Source organism: Helobdella robusta (genome assembly GCF_000326865.2).
Source record: "Helobdella robusta unplaced genomic scaffold HELROscaffold_6, whole genome shotgun sequence".
In the NCBI taxonomy this organism is placed as follows: Eukaryota; Metazoa; Annelida; class Clitellata; order Rhynchobdellida; family Glossiphoniidae; genus Helobdella; species Helobdella robusta.
The window spans coordinates 249,050-264,872 of record NW_008705330.1 but is presented as its reverse complement, the minus strand read 5'-3'; positions in this window follow the sequence as shown (position 1 = coordinate 264,872).

Below are 15,823 nucleotides of genomic sequence, written 5' to 3'. Positions count from 1 at the left end.
CCACTTTTCTATGCTCCACCAGCCAGAATTAAAGTACTCTGCACGAGTTTGAAACATACCGGCCCAGGAATATGGGAGACGATTCCACAAGAAATTAAAGATTGTAACACTTTGCATCTTTTTAAAAATAAACTGAAAAATTTTTTAATTACGAAAAGTTCTGTTTTTCAAGGATAATAATGTATATGTATATATATGTATATAAGTGTGTACATATTTCATTAACATTGATACATTTTCTCCTATTGACAATTTTATTTTATCATTGAGAAGCAATTTTGAGCTGCCGAGCCCACAAGAATTAATTTTCTTTTTTTGGTCTCCGAATCATTCATGCTTTTGTTTTGTTTGATTGAATAAAAGTGATTTGATTTGATTTGATATATATATTGGAAGATTGGAAGGAGACCATATTTTATACAGTATTGTATGAATTCCATCGAATTGTTGGCATTAATCAATTTAGAGTTTGTCTTTTCAATTTTCCTTTCTAGAATTTTTTGGAAGTTGTCCAATTTATTGATAACAGAATTATTATCCAAGTTCATCATGAAAATTTGTTAAAACTGTTGTTATCCAAATTTATCATGCAGATAGGCCTTATTTCGATTTTTTACAAATCATCTTCGTTAATACGGTTTCTTTAAACCAAGCAAAGTTCTCTTACAAAGTTATTAGTTGGTGCCGTATTATTCATCTTTGTTGTCATTTCTTTGTTTTTCATTGTCATTGAAGTCAGTATTAAGGTGTCAAGTTGGTAATGATATCATCAAATTTTGGATCGCAAAAATTCGCAATTGCATGTTATAAAATAATAATGATAGTGATGTCATTTTATATAGCGCCATGGCAAGCGACTGAGGCGCATTATCATTATTACCACAAACACACGGTGCATAAATACACGTGAATCAACGCATCACACACTTTTGCATGTGATAGGCGGGGATCTTTTTGCATTCGAACCCGGACACTGCATCAACAATGCCAGGCACCTCAGCCCAATAATAATAATAAAACATAATCGAATAAGACAATAACGTTGTAATTTAGCTAAGAAATATTTCAATATTTTTAATCGGCGATTTTAAAAAAATTGGGACGCAAAAATCATTTATGTTGCACGTGGGAAAAAATCTTAGAATAATCTTCGTCTATTTTATGTGCCGTTGACATATGATTTCTGTAATGTGAGATTATAACGTTACCATTTGTTGTTTTTGAGTGTATTGCTATCTTGCTGTAGTCTTTGTTGAATGGTGCTTTCTATGGATGATGTTTTGTAAGCATTGCTCTCTAGTAGATTGGTAATTCATTTCAGTTCCGCATTTCGAACATCAGTTGAGGATGAATGCATGAATGCACGGTTGACAAAGGATTTAATTGTACTTAATTTTGAATTGTTCAGTGCGTTCACGTAGCCCATTTAAACAATTGAATTTCACCATTGAGCACGAAGATGAATATTTATTGCCGCTTCTGGATGTTTTGATAGCACATGACAAACAAAGATTTACAACTGCCGTATAAATATACGGAAGTTGTAAATACGGCAAAGCCACAAATAAAAGTATTCGTTTGAATGGGCTAAGCAAATGCACGGAACAATTCAAAGTAAGTGCAATAAATGAATCATGATGAACTTTGATAATAATTCTATTTTTAATAAATTGAACAATTTCCAGAATATTCTAGTAGGGAAAATTGGAAAGACAAATTTTAAATTGATTAATAGCAACAATTCGGTAGAATTTATACAACATAAGTGAGTGAGTGTATAAAGGGTGAGAATTTCGGACCTGCTCCGCAAGTACTGTTTGCCAGTATGAATACTTAGGTACTTGTGGATTCTAGTCGACTCACTATTTCTTCTATTTGATAGAGAAAAATCTTGGTCTCTATCTAAATTGGTCTCAAGTATCTCTATCGACCAAAATGTGTTTCTGTGAATTACTTAAAAATTTGCAATGTTGTCTACTAAGATAGTAATTGCACTAAGTTGGTGTTTTAGCTCGTAACCAATAATGTTGTTAGCTGACACCTCACTCATATATTTGTTTATTTCACTAATTTTTCTTTTTGACAGAGTCCTAAATTAAAACATGATAACTATTCAAAATGGCAATTTTTTGTTAATTTGGCTCAAGTTATATCGATTTCGTTTTTTTGTTTATTTTAATAAAAAATATGCCCACGTGTAGACTAATAAGCAATCGGCAAAAGAACGTCAATCATTCAAGAAACCAAGTAGGTGTTCCGTTCAAATTATAAACCGTACAAGTAATGAAAAATTATGAACTTGATACGTTATATAATAATAATTCTTATTGGTTTCAATGCTTATTATTAAAATAATAAACTTTTTCAGAACATTATTCCTGCATGTTTCACGTTCTTTTTTTATTCAGGGTAAAAATATATTATGTGAAAAAATAGTTTTTAGAAAATCATAAAATATTTAAAAAAGCAACTTTATGTTTATTTGTTTATAAATATTTCTTATGCTAGGAGTGTTACATACTTTTTAATATGGAACTTCATTTCTTTTCCGTCTTGTCGGTAAGCTCTCCGATCTCTCAGTCCTTACCTAGTCTCAAAATCAAAACTAAAATTGAAACGAAACTGAATGCATCAAATCACGTGATGGATTGAAGAATTAGTTTCATGTAAGCAAAGCAGAATGTGTACGATCTGTGCAATCATTTTTATTCCATTATTTTCCATCTTCTGTTACTCCGTCGCCACAACACTGCTCCATTTGGACCGGATTGTAAGATTTCATGTTTTCTTATAACCAACTTCAAAAATTTAGAGAAGCTAAAACAATATTTTAAATTAAAAACAAATACTGAGGCTCCCATAATGAAAACTGTATGCAGGGTCAGTCAGAAAAAAATTGGTTCGAAAACCCACGCCCCCCGTCAAAAGTTTCTTAATGGCAAATATTGATATGATCTATTTGATTTTTATAGCAATTAAATGACAAATAATTTAGTTTTTAAAATTTGTTTTTTGCGTCCAATAAATTATTTATTAGAAAATAATCATTTTTCGCAAGAGGTAGATTTCAAATGAACGATCGTTGGAAAGCAGATTTAAATTCTATTAAAGGTGCACTTCCATCTAAAAGAAAATTAAAGATGAAAAATTTTGAGCATGTAAGTTATCAATTGTGCAATGAAACATTTGTGTGTTTCAAATGTAACAATCTACAAGCTAATCAGCTAGATTTCACATTTCTAACATTATTTGGATTTTCAACTTCTGTTAGAACAGAAACCAATAAATTAAATCGTATTAAAAATATTAATAAAATGTCATTTATACAGGGCCCTGTGCATAGTTCAGAAGAATAAAAACAGTCTGCCATTCAGTGTAACGCCATTCATCTTTGAATTAATTTGCCCCAACAAAAAATGTCATTACAATTTTGTTTGCACTAATTTTATCTGGTCGACATTTTTATTTAATTAAAAGCCTCTTTCTGTTTGTACAGAACATATGAGGAACATGAAGTTGTTTGTACTTTGTAACCCAAACAGTTGATTCCATGCGTCGATTTTATAGGGAGCAATTTTGCAATTATTTGAGACGAATAAATATTTTGTTCGCTAATTGACCAAAATTACCTTTCTATGATTTTCAAGTTTTGGTCTATTTTGCACTTAAAAACCGTCTTCTTTTTTCTGTTAAAAATCTGGCCGTATCTCATGAACCGCATGCTCCTACCCGATATATATTAATAAGCCATTTTAATTAAAACATTGCTCACGACTGCCCGGCTCAAACCTAGATCCGCCACTGCATACTTGATGCGGTTTTGTTATTTTGGTAGGTAGAAATGTTTTTACGGTAGTAGTGCATTGAAATAAAACTCTTTCTTTAGAAAAAAAACTTTTTATTGTAACTTTCTTAATAAAGTGAAGTGCAAGCGACTATCGCTGATGTATCTTTTAAATATGATGCTGGTCATGTTATTTCCACTGTGTTTTTAGATTTTTCAAAAGCGTTTGATTCCGTTCCACATGATATACTGTTGTTTAAATTGGAACATTACGGAATCAGAGGACATGCTCTGAAGTGGTTCAGTAGTTACCTCGCAAATAGATTTCAATACGTTTCAATAAACCATTGTAACTCAGATACTCGTCGGGTGGTAAGTGGTGTGCCACAGGGGAGTATTCTAGGTGCAAAATTATTTATCCTGTTTATCAATGATATCGTCAATACAACCGAAATCTCTAATTTCATTGTTTATGCAGACGACACTACAATGGTCACTACTTCTAAGGATATAAATAATTTGAATGTTTGTACAAATAATTGTTTAGATAAATTGCACACATGGTCTATTTATAATAAAATTAATATAAATATTACAAAAACCAAGTATATGATTTTTAAAAGATTGAACTGTAACGATGAAGAATTTGTTTTAAAAATAAGTGACAGTATAATTGACAAAGTTGAAGATTTTAAATTATTGGGAATTAAAATAGATCGGAAATTAATTTTTATAAAACATATTGATTTCATCCTGCAAAAAATAAATAGAAATTTGGGAATAATGAACAGATTTAAATATATTCTACCAAAAAAAATTTTAATTTTAATGTATCACGCTTTTATATATCCACATCTATACTATGGAAATCTAATATGGGGTACCACTTTCAAGACGTATTTAGAAATTTTATTTAATGTCCAAAATAAAGCACTAAAAATTATAAATTTTAAAAACGATATAGATAAAAAAGACCTTTTCAATAAACTTAAGATTCTATCGATATTTGAAATAAATAATCTTAAATGCTGTTGTTTTATTTTTCGATTTCTTAATAGTGCTATAAGACCATCAGACAATTACCTACATGATTCATTTAAATATGAAATCAAGGCAAGACCACCGAGTTCCAATTTTGAAAAAAAATTAAAAGAATCTATTGTTAAAACCAAACTACTCAATAGAAATATATGTTTTTGTGGGGTATATAAATGGAACAGGCTACCAAATTTTATAAGAACTTGTACTGTTTATCGATCATTTAAATATAAATTGAAAAATTTTCTTTTATGTTTATCTTAATTAATTTTATTTAGTATACAATATTGTTTTATTGTTTTTTCTTGTTTATACACATTTCTTTGATATTATATTTTGGTTTTATATTTTGGTTTTATATTTAAGGTAATTCTAATTTATTTAATTCATTTTATTTCAATTTCTTTCTTTTCGTGATAAAATTTTTTCTTTCTCGTTGCAACAAGTTTAATTTTATGCATGTTTTTTAATTCTAAAATTTTGTAACAATACTAATTAGTTTTTAAAAATTGATACTGACGTTTGACAACATTAATGGGTTTTATTATTTTTTGTGGGGTTCCTTGTTAATTGAAATTTTGGTTTCTTTTGGAATCCTTTTTCATGTGTTTTCATGAAATAAACTTGTTAAAAAAAAAATCTTGCTTTATCTAGCATGCATTCACAAAAAAGACGAAAGGATCTCAAAAGGATCGGGACTTTTGTGATTGTTGTTTAAGGATGAGTTGCTGAAGTTACAGATGCAGTTATTTACTTAATTTCACAAAGTTTAACAAAGTAATAAAAGCGAAAAATTTACAATTTTAAAAATAAATTTTGAATCATTGGGGTAATAAAAATGACCAGATGAAGATGTTTAAAGTTAATACTAAAGTTTTCAATTTACAACGTGACAATATTTTCACCGACCTTACATCGTAAGAATTTTTTATCAAATGGTGCATTAAAAATTAAAATGAATCTATATATCAAATGAATTTTTTACATTACCTTATCCAAGCAAATAAACCAATTTCTCAAAAGCTCGCTGCATCTTTCTTATACTTTCAAAAATTAATCGCAGCATCTTTTTCAAATTAAAACGAAACTTTAATTTTAATGAGCGTTAAACTGTGTTACATCTTTTAAACCAAAATTTAAAATTGATAAACGTTTAGATTAACATGAGCGAAAGAAGTTTAATGAAGGTGCGTGAGTGAACGTGTGTGTGTGTGTATGTGTGTGTGCGTGCGTGCGTGCGTGCGTGTGTGTGTGTGTGAGATGTGTGTGTTTGCGCGCCACATCCAAGAATTTGTGTACATGTGTAGATCATTTAGATTATATTTAAATGCGAATGAAAACTGACAAAATTTTAGAAGTTTGTGAATGGCTTCATCATTTATTCAGATGTTCAGCGTTTTCATCAACTCAGCAAAAACAAAATGTTAAATGTCAAACATTTTTAATATGCATACATGTACGACATCTAGGTATAAATTACAATGTATACGATAGTATATAGTGAGTGACAGGTATGTTTGAAATACACCCGCGTATGTCATCTTCAGCATAGGATGGCACTACCTGCCGAGAGCTCCATGTTGGTATTCAAGAATCACCTGAACTTCTGAAGCACGTGCCCTCTGGGAAAATATACGGAGTCACCAAAAAACAAAATTTAAAGCGTGCAATTACTGGCACTAATACACTTACGGTTTAAAGGCGAACTTAATGTTTTAAAACATGGGCTGGATTATATCTGCTGTATACAAAAGGAAGGGAATGAATCTCAGGACAGGGGTTTGTGGTACTCTCGTTGTTACTGAGGCAGCATAAGACACTGAATTTTAGATTGAAAACCTGTAGTGCTCGGCTTGTTGGATGGATGAATGGATGGGTGGAAAATTAAATAAATGAATTCATAAAATGGTGAATGTTTGACAGACTGATAGAAAAAAGTTACTTCATTCGAAGAAGGTGGGTGATCAAGCAGAATAATTATTATCACGCAGCCGTTGAGTAGAGATTTTATCAAAAAATTTATTATTGTCACTTTAATATGACGCCTAATTATTTTAGTTGAAAAATTTCGAAAATGTTTAAAAATTCACATTTGAAAACTGCACTTTCGACTTAGCAGCAGTAATATTAGTAGTTGAATGAAATTTTAAAAAAATTTGAAATAAGATATTTTGTGTAAGAAAAATTAATCTGGTTAATCTAAAAAAAATTAGTAATAAACTTTTTTCAAAATGAAAACACTTGCAGACGATGATTATATGTTCTCGGTTGGTCTGGCAATGCAACAATGACAGAAACGGACAAACATATGAACAGTTTAACATTAAAATGTTTCAAAACAATAGTTTTAGAATCGTCGAACTTTGTTTAACAAGCGGTAAATAATGACTGTCAGTTTTCGACGCTCGGAATGCTATAATGTTCGTCACAGCAAGGTTTGCTGGCTGCTTGTGTGAGGAAAACTTCAGCATAAAAATTATATTTCCATAAAAATTTCAGCCACGCACGTCATTCGACGAGTATGCGTCCTGTCAGCAAACATTCAAATGCTTGATGCCGACCGCCGTTCGCAGAATTTTATACGAGATTCATATGTGAAATTTATGCTTAAACTTCATAAAATAGGATGTGAAAATGATTAGAGGAGCACTAAATTTAAGTTTCGTTCTGCCAAGTGCATGTTGTTTAGATTTTTGGTTATTTGATTATAGAAAATTCTCCACTGATCTTTTCATTATATAGCGAGAAGTAAAACTAAAAAAGAAAATAGAGTAAAAAAATGGCTAAATTAAGTTAAATTTAGTTTTGAATTCTCAATTACAATTATCATATTATATTATCAAAATTTATAATCAAACTCTTCTTTGAATACTAAAGTTAAGATTGCCTCAAAGTTTGAAGGATGTTGGATGGGATCAGGTTCGGACCGGTTTAAAAAATTTGGTCATGGCGGACCAAATCATCCTTATTTTTATTTTAATTAATTCAATTTTGTATATTTTTTAGTTTCTGTGATTATTTTAGGCATAAAAATGAAATTTTTTAAGCTTCAAAAATACTGTTTTAAGCCCTACCAGAATGATTTTAATCATTACACGTTAAAATTTGTAATTATGCAAAACAACTTTAAATAATTAAATATCTTCTAATTCTTTTATAACAACCCAAGCATAAAAAACACCAGAGTATAAAATTTCTATTTATTATAAACTAGTGTAACGGCTTTCTCATCGCCTGACTAGTCGATGCTGAAACATCTTTGTTAATTTCATTGTTGTTGATTCTTGAAAGAAGATCCTTTTTGCAAGACATTGGTATACATTATTGTAAGGTTGACCGGCTCAGCAAATTTCTTAATTTGTTGAGAGTGTGTTTCAATTTTGAAAACGACCTCTCACAAGCAGCTTGTAGTGAGGAGGATGTCAAAACAAATTTGTAAGGCAAATACAAATTTGAATAAAACGTTAAGAAAACAAAATGACAACAAACATAATATTTTATAAATGATTTGCATTCGTATGTGTGCTTTCTGTTGTTTTCAACTGATGGGAGTGTGTACATATTTTTAAGTAATTCTACTGATTCAGCTTATTAAATGTCTTCCCTTTCAATTCAAAGATCAAATTATTGCCATCTTCGAGAGTTGCTTGAAAATTTCCCCGTTTCACTGCAAAATCCAATAATTCAGTTTGAAGCTGGTCTTTCGTTGCAGTGTCATCAATTTTTTTAGAGCAACCGGTTCAAGTGTTGCAGTGCCTCGCTAGGCGTTCTTTTCAAAATTTCTGCAAAATTTCTTGAATCTAAAAAAGATAAATCAGCGTACAGGCTACCATGCTCAGAGAACCTCTGTTTTAAAATATTAATCACTTGATCTTTCACGTTTTCAAGCGATTAGTTGGCAATAATTCTTTTTTCGTTCAAAATGGTCGGCACTTCAATGTCGAGATTTATTGAATCTGGTTCACTGTTTGCAAAGATTGAAAAATCCACCCACCCATTCATCCATCTAACTATCCATCCATCCATCCATCTAACTATCCATCCATCCATCCATCCATCCACCCACCCATCCATTCCTCCATCCATACACCCATCCATTCATCAGTGCATTCTACACTAGTTCGCAGTTGTTGTTGTTCACCAACTAATAAATGTCAAGTCCTTTTTTGAATAAATAATTAATGAACCATGTTTATTATTGTGGCACTAATCTAACCGGTAAATTATTTTAGTGGTGGTTTGAAAGAGACATGATTAATTATATTACATCAAAAAAATTAAGAAAATAAATTTTAGGTTTTTAATAAAAATATACTCATGAATAAAACGGGCCTAATAAATTAGCTTTCCAACTAATTTTTCTACAATTTGAAATAATTTGAAAATTTAAATTATTCCATGGAGATTGTTTGAAAGTTTCTGGCAAAGAACATTGACAATGTCAAATCATCATTTATCATCCGTCCATTCTTTCCGCTAACTGATTTCTTCAAAAATAGGCCATAACTTTTGTTGTTAAGTTTCGCATAATTGTTTTACAACTAATTATGAACTTCTAAAAAGAAAATGTCTTTTTAGAAATTATTATTTTAAAGAAGGCGAAAATTAATTTTTTCAATTTTAGCAACCCTAACTTACTTCAGAATCAACTTCTTTCGTGATTTTTTGTTTGCATTTTTTAAAATTTTGTGAAATGGTGAAACAATGTAATGAAGTGGAATTTTTTTATTTACGCACTCAACCTGTCTGAAAATTAATATAACATACTGATTCAAATAAACACGCACAAAAATCGTTGGATTTCATTCGCTTAATTGGAAAACATTGGTTACTTGCTGTGTTGTTTTCACGATTGACAGAATGTTGGTGTCTTATTCAACCATTATTAGGACTTGCGAGCTCTTTGAGCAAAAAAAACTTCCTCACTTCAACCTTCCAACTTGGCGTTTAGGGGGGTGAAGATATCAAATCGGTATGTGTGGTGACAACACGAGAAATGAACAACTAAAGTTCAGAAAGTTCAAGATTTGTAAATTTAAAAAATAAACAAATGTTTGAAGTCTGGATGATGTGAAACTATAAAATTTGTTCTTCTTGACTTGATAGAACCGTCTTGTTTATCATTCACTGACCGTGATCTACCTGGTTTGAATGCCTCGAGGATCCCTGATGACACGTATTAATTACGCTCAGTTTAAGAACTCTGCACAGACTCGATACAATGAGCTGCTTGTGTGTTCCGGGTTTGCAAAGTGCTTGGCTCCCTCGTAACACAGAGAAGTGTATTCATTCTATTCAACCTTAGACAAGGTTGTGGTTGATGACATTAAGCAGGCACTTTAATGAGAAAAGAGATGCGTCCTCCAGTCCAGCATTGATCATCACCTAACTAAGCCACAACGTTTCACAACGACGGCTGTGAAGTAGTCTCAGAAGTCGCTACAGTAACTATTAACATTCACACGCCTCCGTGTTAGTTTCAATATCTATTTAATGAGGTAAAAAAATGAGATCTAATATTTTTTATAGGAAAGTGTTAAAAGTTAAATAGATTTGAAACGTTGAAACTGCCGAAACGGTATTGAAACGAATATGCACGTGGACGAACTAATTTTTGAAAGAAGCCGTAGGGAATTTCAACGCGAATTAACAGCTGGAACTCTGCTCGGCAATTTCCTTCAAAATTATTAGGCGAGTTTTTTCAGTGTAGCGAGTGTCGACATTTTCAAAGCATGGAATTTTATTGTAAACATTTGAAATGAACGTTAAACAATTTTAAGATTAAAGTTACAGAATTATTCCTTTGCCAGCTGTCGGTGTCAATTTGGAAAAATTGAGTTTATATTTTTTTAACGTAATTTCTTGAAATTTAAATGTTTGTTAAATTTTGTTGATTTGATGTAATACAAGCATGACAAATTTTATTCGGTCGTCCAAAAATGAAAATGAAACACACACTAAGCGTATGTGGATACGCATGAAGTAACGCACCAAACGTTGTTTACTGTGTAAGGAGCCAGCATTATTTTTGGTGATACATAACAACCAACACAACACCAACCCCTCCAATGTTCCTTCTGGTCTTCAGCAGTGAACGCAGAAAAGAACACGATGTGTTTCACATTTTTGAGACGAGCAGATGCAACGAGATTCTTCAGCCAGCCAGCAAGCGATCTGAGATATCCAGCTCAACAATTGTTCATTTGGCAACGTGCATCCTGTCCAGCAACTATCTCTATGGACATTCGTTCAACATTTTTCATATTTATTTTTAACAGTCTCACGCCAGTCTCGAGTTGTTCGACAAAATATTGTTAGGTTGTTTATTAGTTATAAAAAAACAAATTGTCGGAATTTGACAAAATAAAATGACAAGGCAGCAATAATGATAATAAGGTCATTAAATGAGGTGCCGATCATAGCGACTGAGGCTCCCTCGGAACGATGCTGATAAAACACAACACATGAACATAAATTATAAAAGAGTTATGAAGGATAAAAACAAGAAATAAAATCAAAAGAATAAAAATAGGACTGATTAATTTAAATTAATTAAAAGATAAAATAATTGATTAATTAAAAGCAGCAATACAATAATGAGTTTTAAGACAAATTTAAATTCTCACGGAGTCAACGGAAATTCTGTTCACGAAAAATTGTCGGCGAGTTAGCTCAGTCGGTAAAAGTGCCATGTCTCGTGCAGTTACGCGATGGTCTGGTTCGAACACTGTCGGTCGAAACTCGAAGACTATCGTACGTCATCCGCGTATGATGCGGTGCTTGCGCGTGCATACGTAATGTGTGTGTGTACGTCGTCTGGTGTGGATTGTACAGTTTTTGTGGCACGGAAATGTCAAAGACTGTTAAGATAGGTCGGAGAATGTGATGACAACAACCAATGCACGATGGCGGCACTTTTGTACTATGCAATGATTGATCATTCCAAAAAATTGACTGCCATAAATGTGCCAACAAACACAGAATTTATATGAAAGCATTTTCAGCATATAACTTGAAAAAGCGTGCCATGTTTTGTTTTATTTTATTTTTAATAAATAGGAGTGGATTTTGAATGAAGTTTTGAAAATTCTAATTTATTAATGCAAGCTTCATTTTTCAATATGTGATGAGCTCAACAGTCGAAGGAAAGATCCTCAACTTGTCTACAAACATTATTATCGCATCAATCGCACGTGCGGATGGCTCTTGTGATGCTGCTGCATGTGGTTGTTTGGTTGCATGTGGTTGTTTGGTTGCTTGTGGATGTTTGGTTGCTTGTGGATGTTTGGTTGCTTGCGGATGTTTGGTTGCTTGTGGATGTTTGGTTGCTTGTGGATGTTTGGTTGCTTGCGGATGTTTGGTTGCTTGTGGATGTTTGGTTGCTTGTGGATGTTTGGTTGCTTGCGGATGTTTGGTTGCTTGCGGATGTTTGGTTGCTTGCGGATGTTTGGTTGCTTGCGGATGTTTGGTTGCTTGCGGATGTTTGGTTGCTTGTGGATGTTTGGTTGCTTGCGGATGTTTGGTTGCTTGCGGATGTTTGGTTGCTTGTGGATGTTTGGTTGCTTGCGGATGTTTGGTTGCTTGCGGATGTTTGGCCGCTTGTGGATGTTTGGTTGCTTGTGGATGTTTGGTTGCAAATGGTTGCTTTATTTTGCAAGTGCAAGCTGGTCAGTTGAGATTGAAGTGTGATTTAATAGGCTATTCAATTGCTCGTAAAATCATAAGAGTTTGTTCCCTGAATTTTTGACTAATAATCTGAAACTGTCGTTCTGATGATTTGGAATTAAAGTTAATGCTGCGATTAATCGGACATCAATTTTTTTCTCCACCGAATTCAAAACTTTTGCTTAATTATTACATGTTAATTTATTAATATTTTTGGAAAATTTTGTTAAATTCATTTAATGACATTAATTTTTTTAAATATTTTCATTATTAAATAATTTAAAATTTATTACAAACAATTTTTAAACACATCTTTAAAAAAATTGAAACATCGCCGCTGATGTAAATTTTTCATGAAAAACTATTTGAGAATTTCAGAGACATTTTTTGAGTATGCAAGTTTCAGTAGTGCGCTGATTAATATTCAGAAGAGCGGGATGATGAATTGCTGGTCAGCACAGTTGATAACAGTCCATCTCCCACGTGACCATCATCTGGAGAACGTAACATGCCCCACCCGCCTTCACCACCCCACCACGAGGTGCATGCAGGGAATCTGCCATGCACGGCTCCAATGCATTCACTCTGCTGAGTAATAACTGCACTGCATTCAACAAGATGATTACTGTTATATGAACTTATCATATATATATATATATATATATATATATATATATATATATATAATTAATATATATATATAATTAATATATATATATAATTAATATATATATATAATTAGGGTTAAGACTGTCGTAGGTACAATTGTCAAGGAATGCCGCCGCATTTTTGGGAAGGTTTGATCGTTTCAGGTTGAATTTTTTAATATTTCTTAACGTATTTTGATCACCGTTTTTTAACTTATTTACATAGAAAACAAGGTTTTTAGCTACTTTATTCTTTTCATTTTATCTTATACAGAAAAAAATTGTTTTCGGTAATCCTTTACCATTTTCAATGTTGCATGTTATCATCTATTGGTTGAATCTTATGTAATCTGTGTGTTCCAACTTCATTGGTTCCAAAAATTCACTTTGCGTTCCTACTTTATTGGCTCCAACAATTCACTTTGCGTTGATTCGTGGTTTCTCTTTATTAGTGGTTTCTTTGTCGGTAGTAAAACTACTGCGTTCTGCGGCGTATTTATTACAGGTCACTTTTCTTGAGATGTCCGAATGGAAAGACATACCCACCTACCACGTGCCATGTTCATGTTGGTCATGCGTGTTGACATAGGATCTGTCTGTGTATGTGTGTGTGCATGTGTGTGTGCGTGTGTGTGTGTGCATGTGTGTGTGTGTAGTGTGTGTGTGTGTGCATGTGTGTGTGTGTAGTGTGTGTGTGTGTGTGTGAGTGTGTGTGTGTGTGTGTGTGTGTGTGTGTGTGTGTGTGTGTGTGTGTGTGTGTGTGTGTGTGTGTGTGTGTGTGGAAAACATAACTGATGACAATGGTAGTAAAGATGGAGGTGATGATGATGATTATGGTGAAGATTGTGATGAACTGATGATGTAGGCGATGCTGGTGACGATGATGAAAAAGACTGAAAAAGATAGATGTTGATGAACCAGTAAAATTCATCAACGCAAATATGAAATAAACAAATTTGGAGTAGTTGTTCATAGCCTTCAGCAATGAAGTTTTCCAACTCGGAGATCGTTTGAAAAATAATTAATCACATACAATATTCTTGCACCTGATCTGATCCGCGAAACTGAAATTTCGTTCACCTACGCAAACAATGGCCGACTTTACAGTACGTAATATTTTACAATTTTTTGACAAATGTTCATGAATATTTTACACCGTTTAAATTAAAACTTGCAGTAAAAGACAACTTTTTTCGTCACTTCTCTAATACATTCTGCTTTCGAAGAAATAATTTACAACGGCTTCCATTTTTATAAGCAGGAGAGAGACTTCGAGCGTAACCGAAAGACATAAACCAGGCAGGCTACTTCGTTTAATTTCGTTCAACAATTTGTATTTCGTTTCGGCAATTTTTTTTTCAGGCGGTAAATAACAAATGCTCGTACATAAATAAACTGCTCGGTTCACACAATTTGCTGTTCATTTTTGATTCCTGCTAAATGTTCTGACAATCAATTTTCGTATTTTTGTTTTTTATAGAATTCTTGAAAAGCAAAAATTTATCGATGTGAGTATTTCAATTCAATAATAAAATTATTTACGATCAAATAAGAAAATTTAAACAATCAAAACAAACCAACACGTTGAAACAACAACCAACAACACAACCAACATGTTGAAACAACAACCAACAACAAAACCAACTTGTTGAAAAAACAACCAACATGTTGAAATAACAACCAACAACACAACCAACATGTTGAAACAACAACCAACAACACAACATGTTGAAACAGCAACCAACAACACAACAAGCATGTTGAAACAACAACCAACAAAGACATTGATGTAAGCAAACTCTCTACAGAATCGAACTCTGAAAGGCGAACACGAACTGCCAACCTACCCACTCCGCAAGCAGATGTTTGTACGCTCATCTTTGAAACCGATACACACCTTAACTTATCACCAGCAAGAATTGTTTGCGCTTTCACTCCTTATTACTCTCACTACAACAAATTTTTTGATGATGATGACGTCATTAAAATGAGGGGCAAGTTAGCTCAGACGGTAGAAGTGCCTGCTTGTCATGTCACACGGTGTTGACGTCTGCTGCTTTGTCATTGCTGTCGTACGCTTGTGTCTGTAACGAGTAAATAGCTGATATGTTATTCATTTTTTGTGTCTCTTGTTTTACAGCTCTGACGTACGCACAGCTAACCGCTGGGTCGAGGAAGTTCCATTGTAATCAAATATTTAGGAATGAATAGGGCATCAATATAAGAAGAAATAATAATGTTAGGTCGTGTGGGTGGATTCATGTAAAATTTAAAATCTTCATAAACAACGTGCTCTATTATAAATAAAACTCACTTTGTCATTGGCTTTTAGACCTAAAGTTTTATTAAGCGTTTCAAGGTGGAAATTTTTCAATATTTGTGGAAGAAGAAATTTGAGTGTGGAATGGAAACCATCGTAAACGGATCTCAGCAATCAAAATTTTCAAAAACAATTATGAAAGCTAAGAAAAAAATTTTATCATATTTTGTTGAAGTTGATTTTGCAATAATGAGCTGTAACCTATTAATTATTTTTAAGTTATATATTTTTGATTGGTTAGCTTGAAGTTTATATTGAATAATAATATTCCCCATTTACAAAATGCAACCAATCAGATAAAAAAAACAATTTTGTTTCGCACGTTTGTGCAAAGTAAAATATGAGCTCATCTATTTTGATTTAATAAAT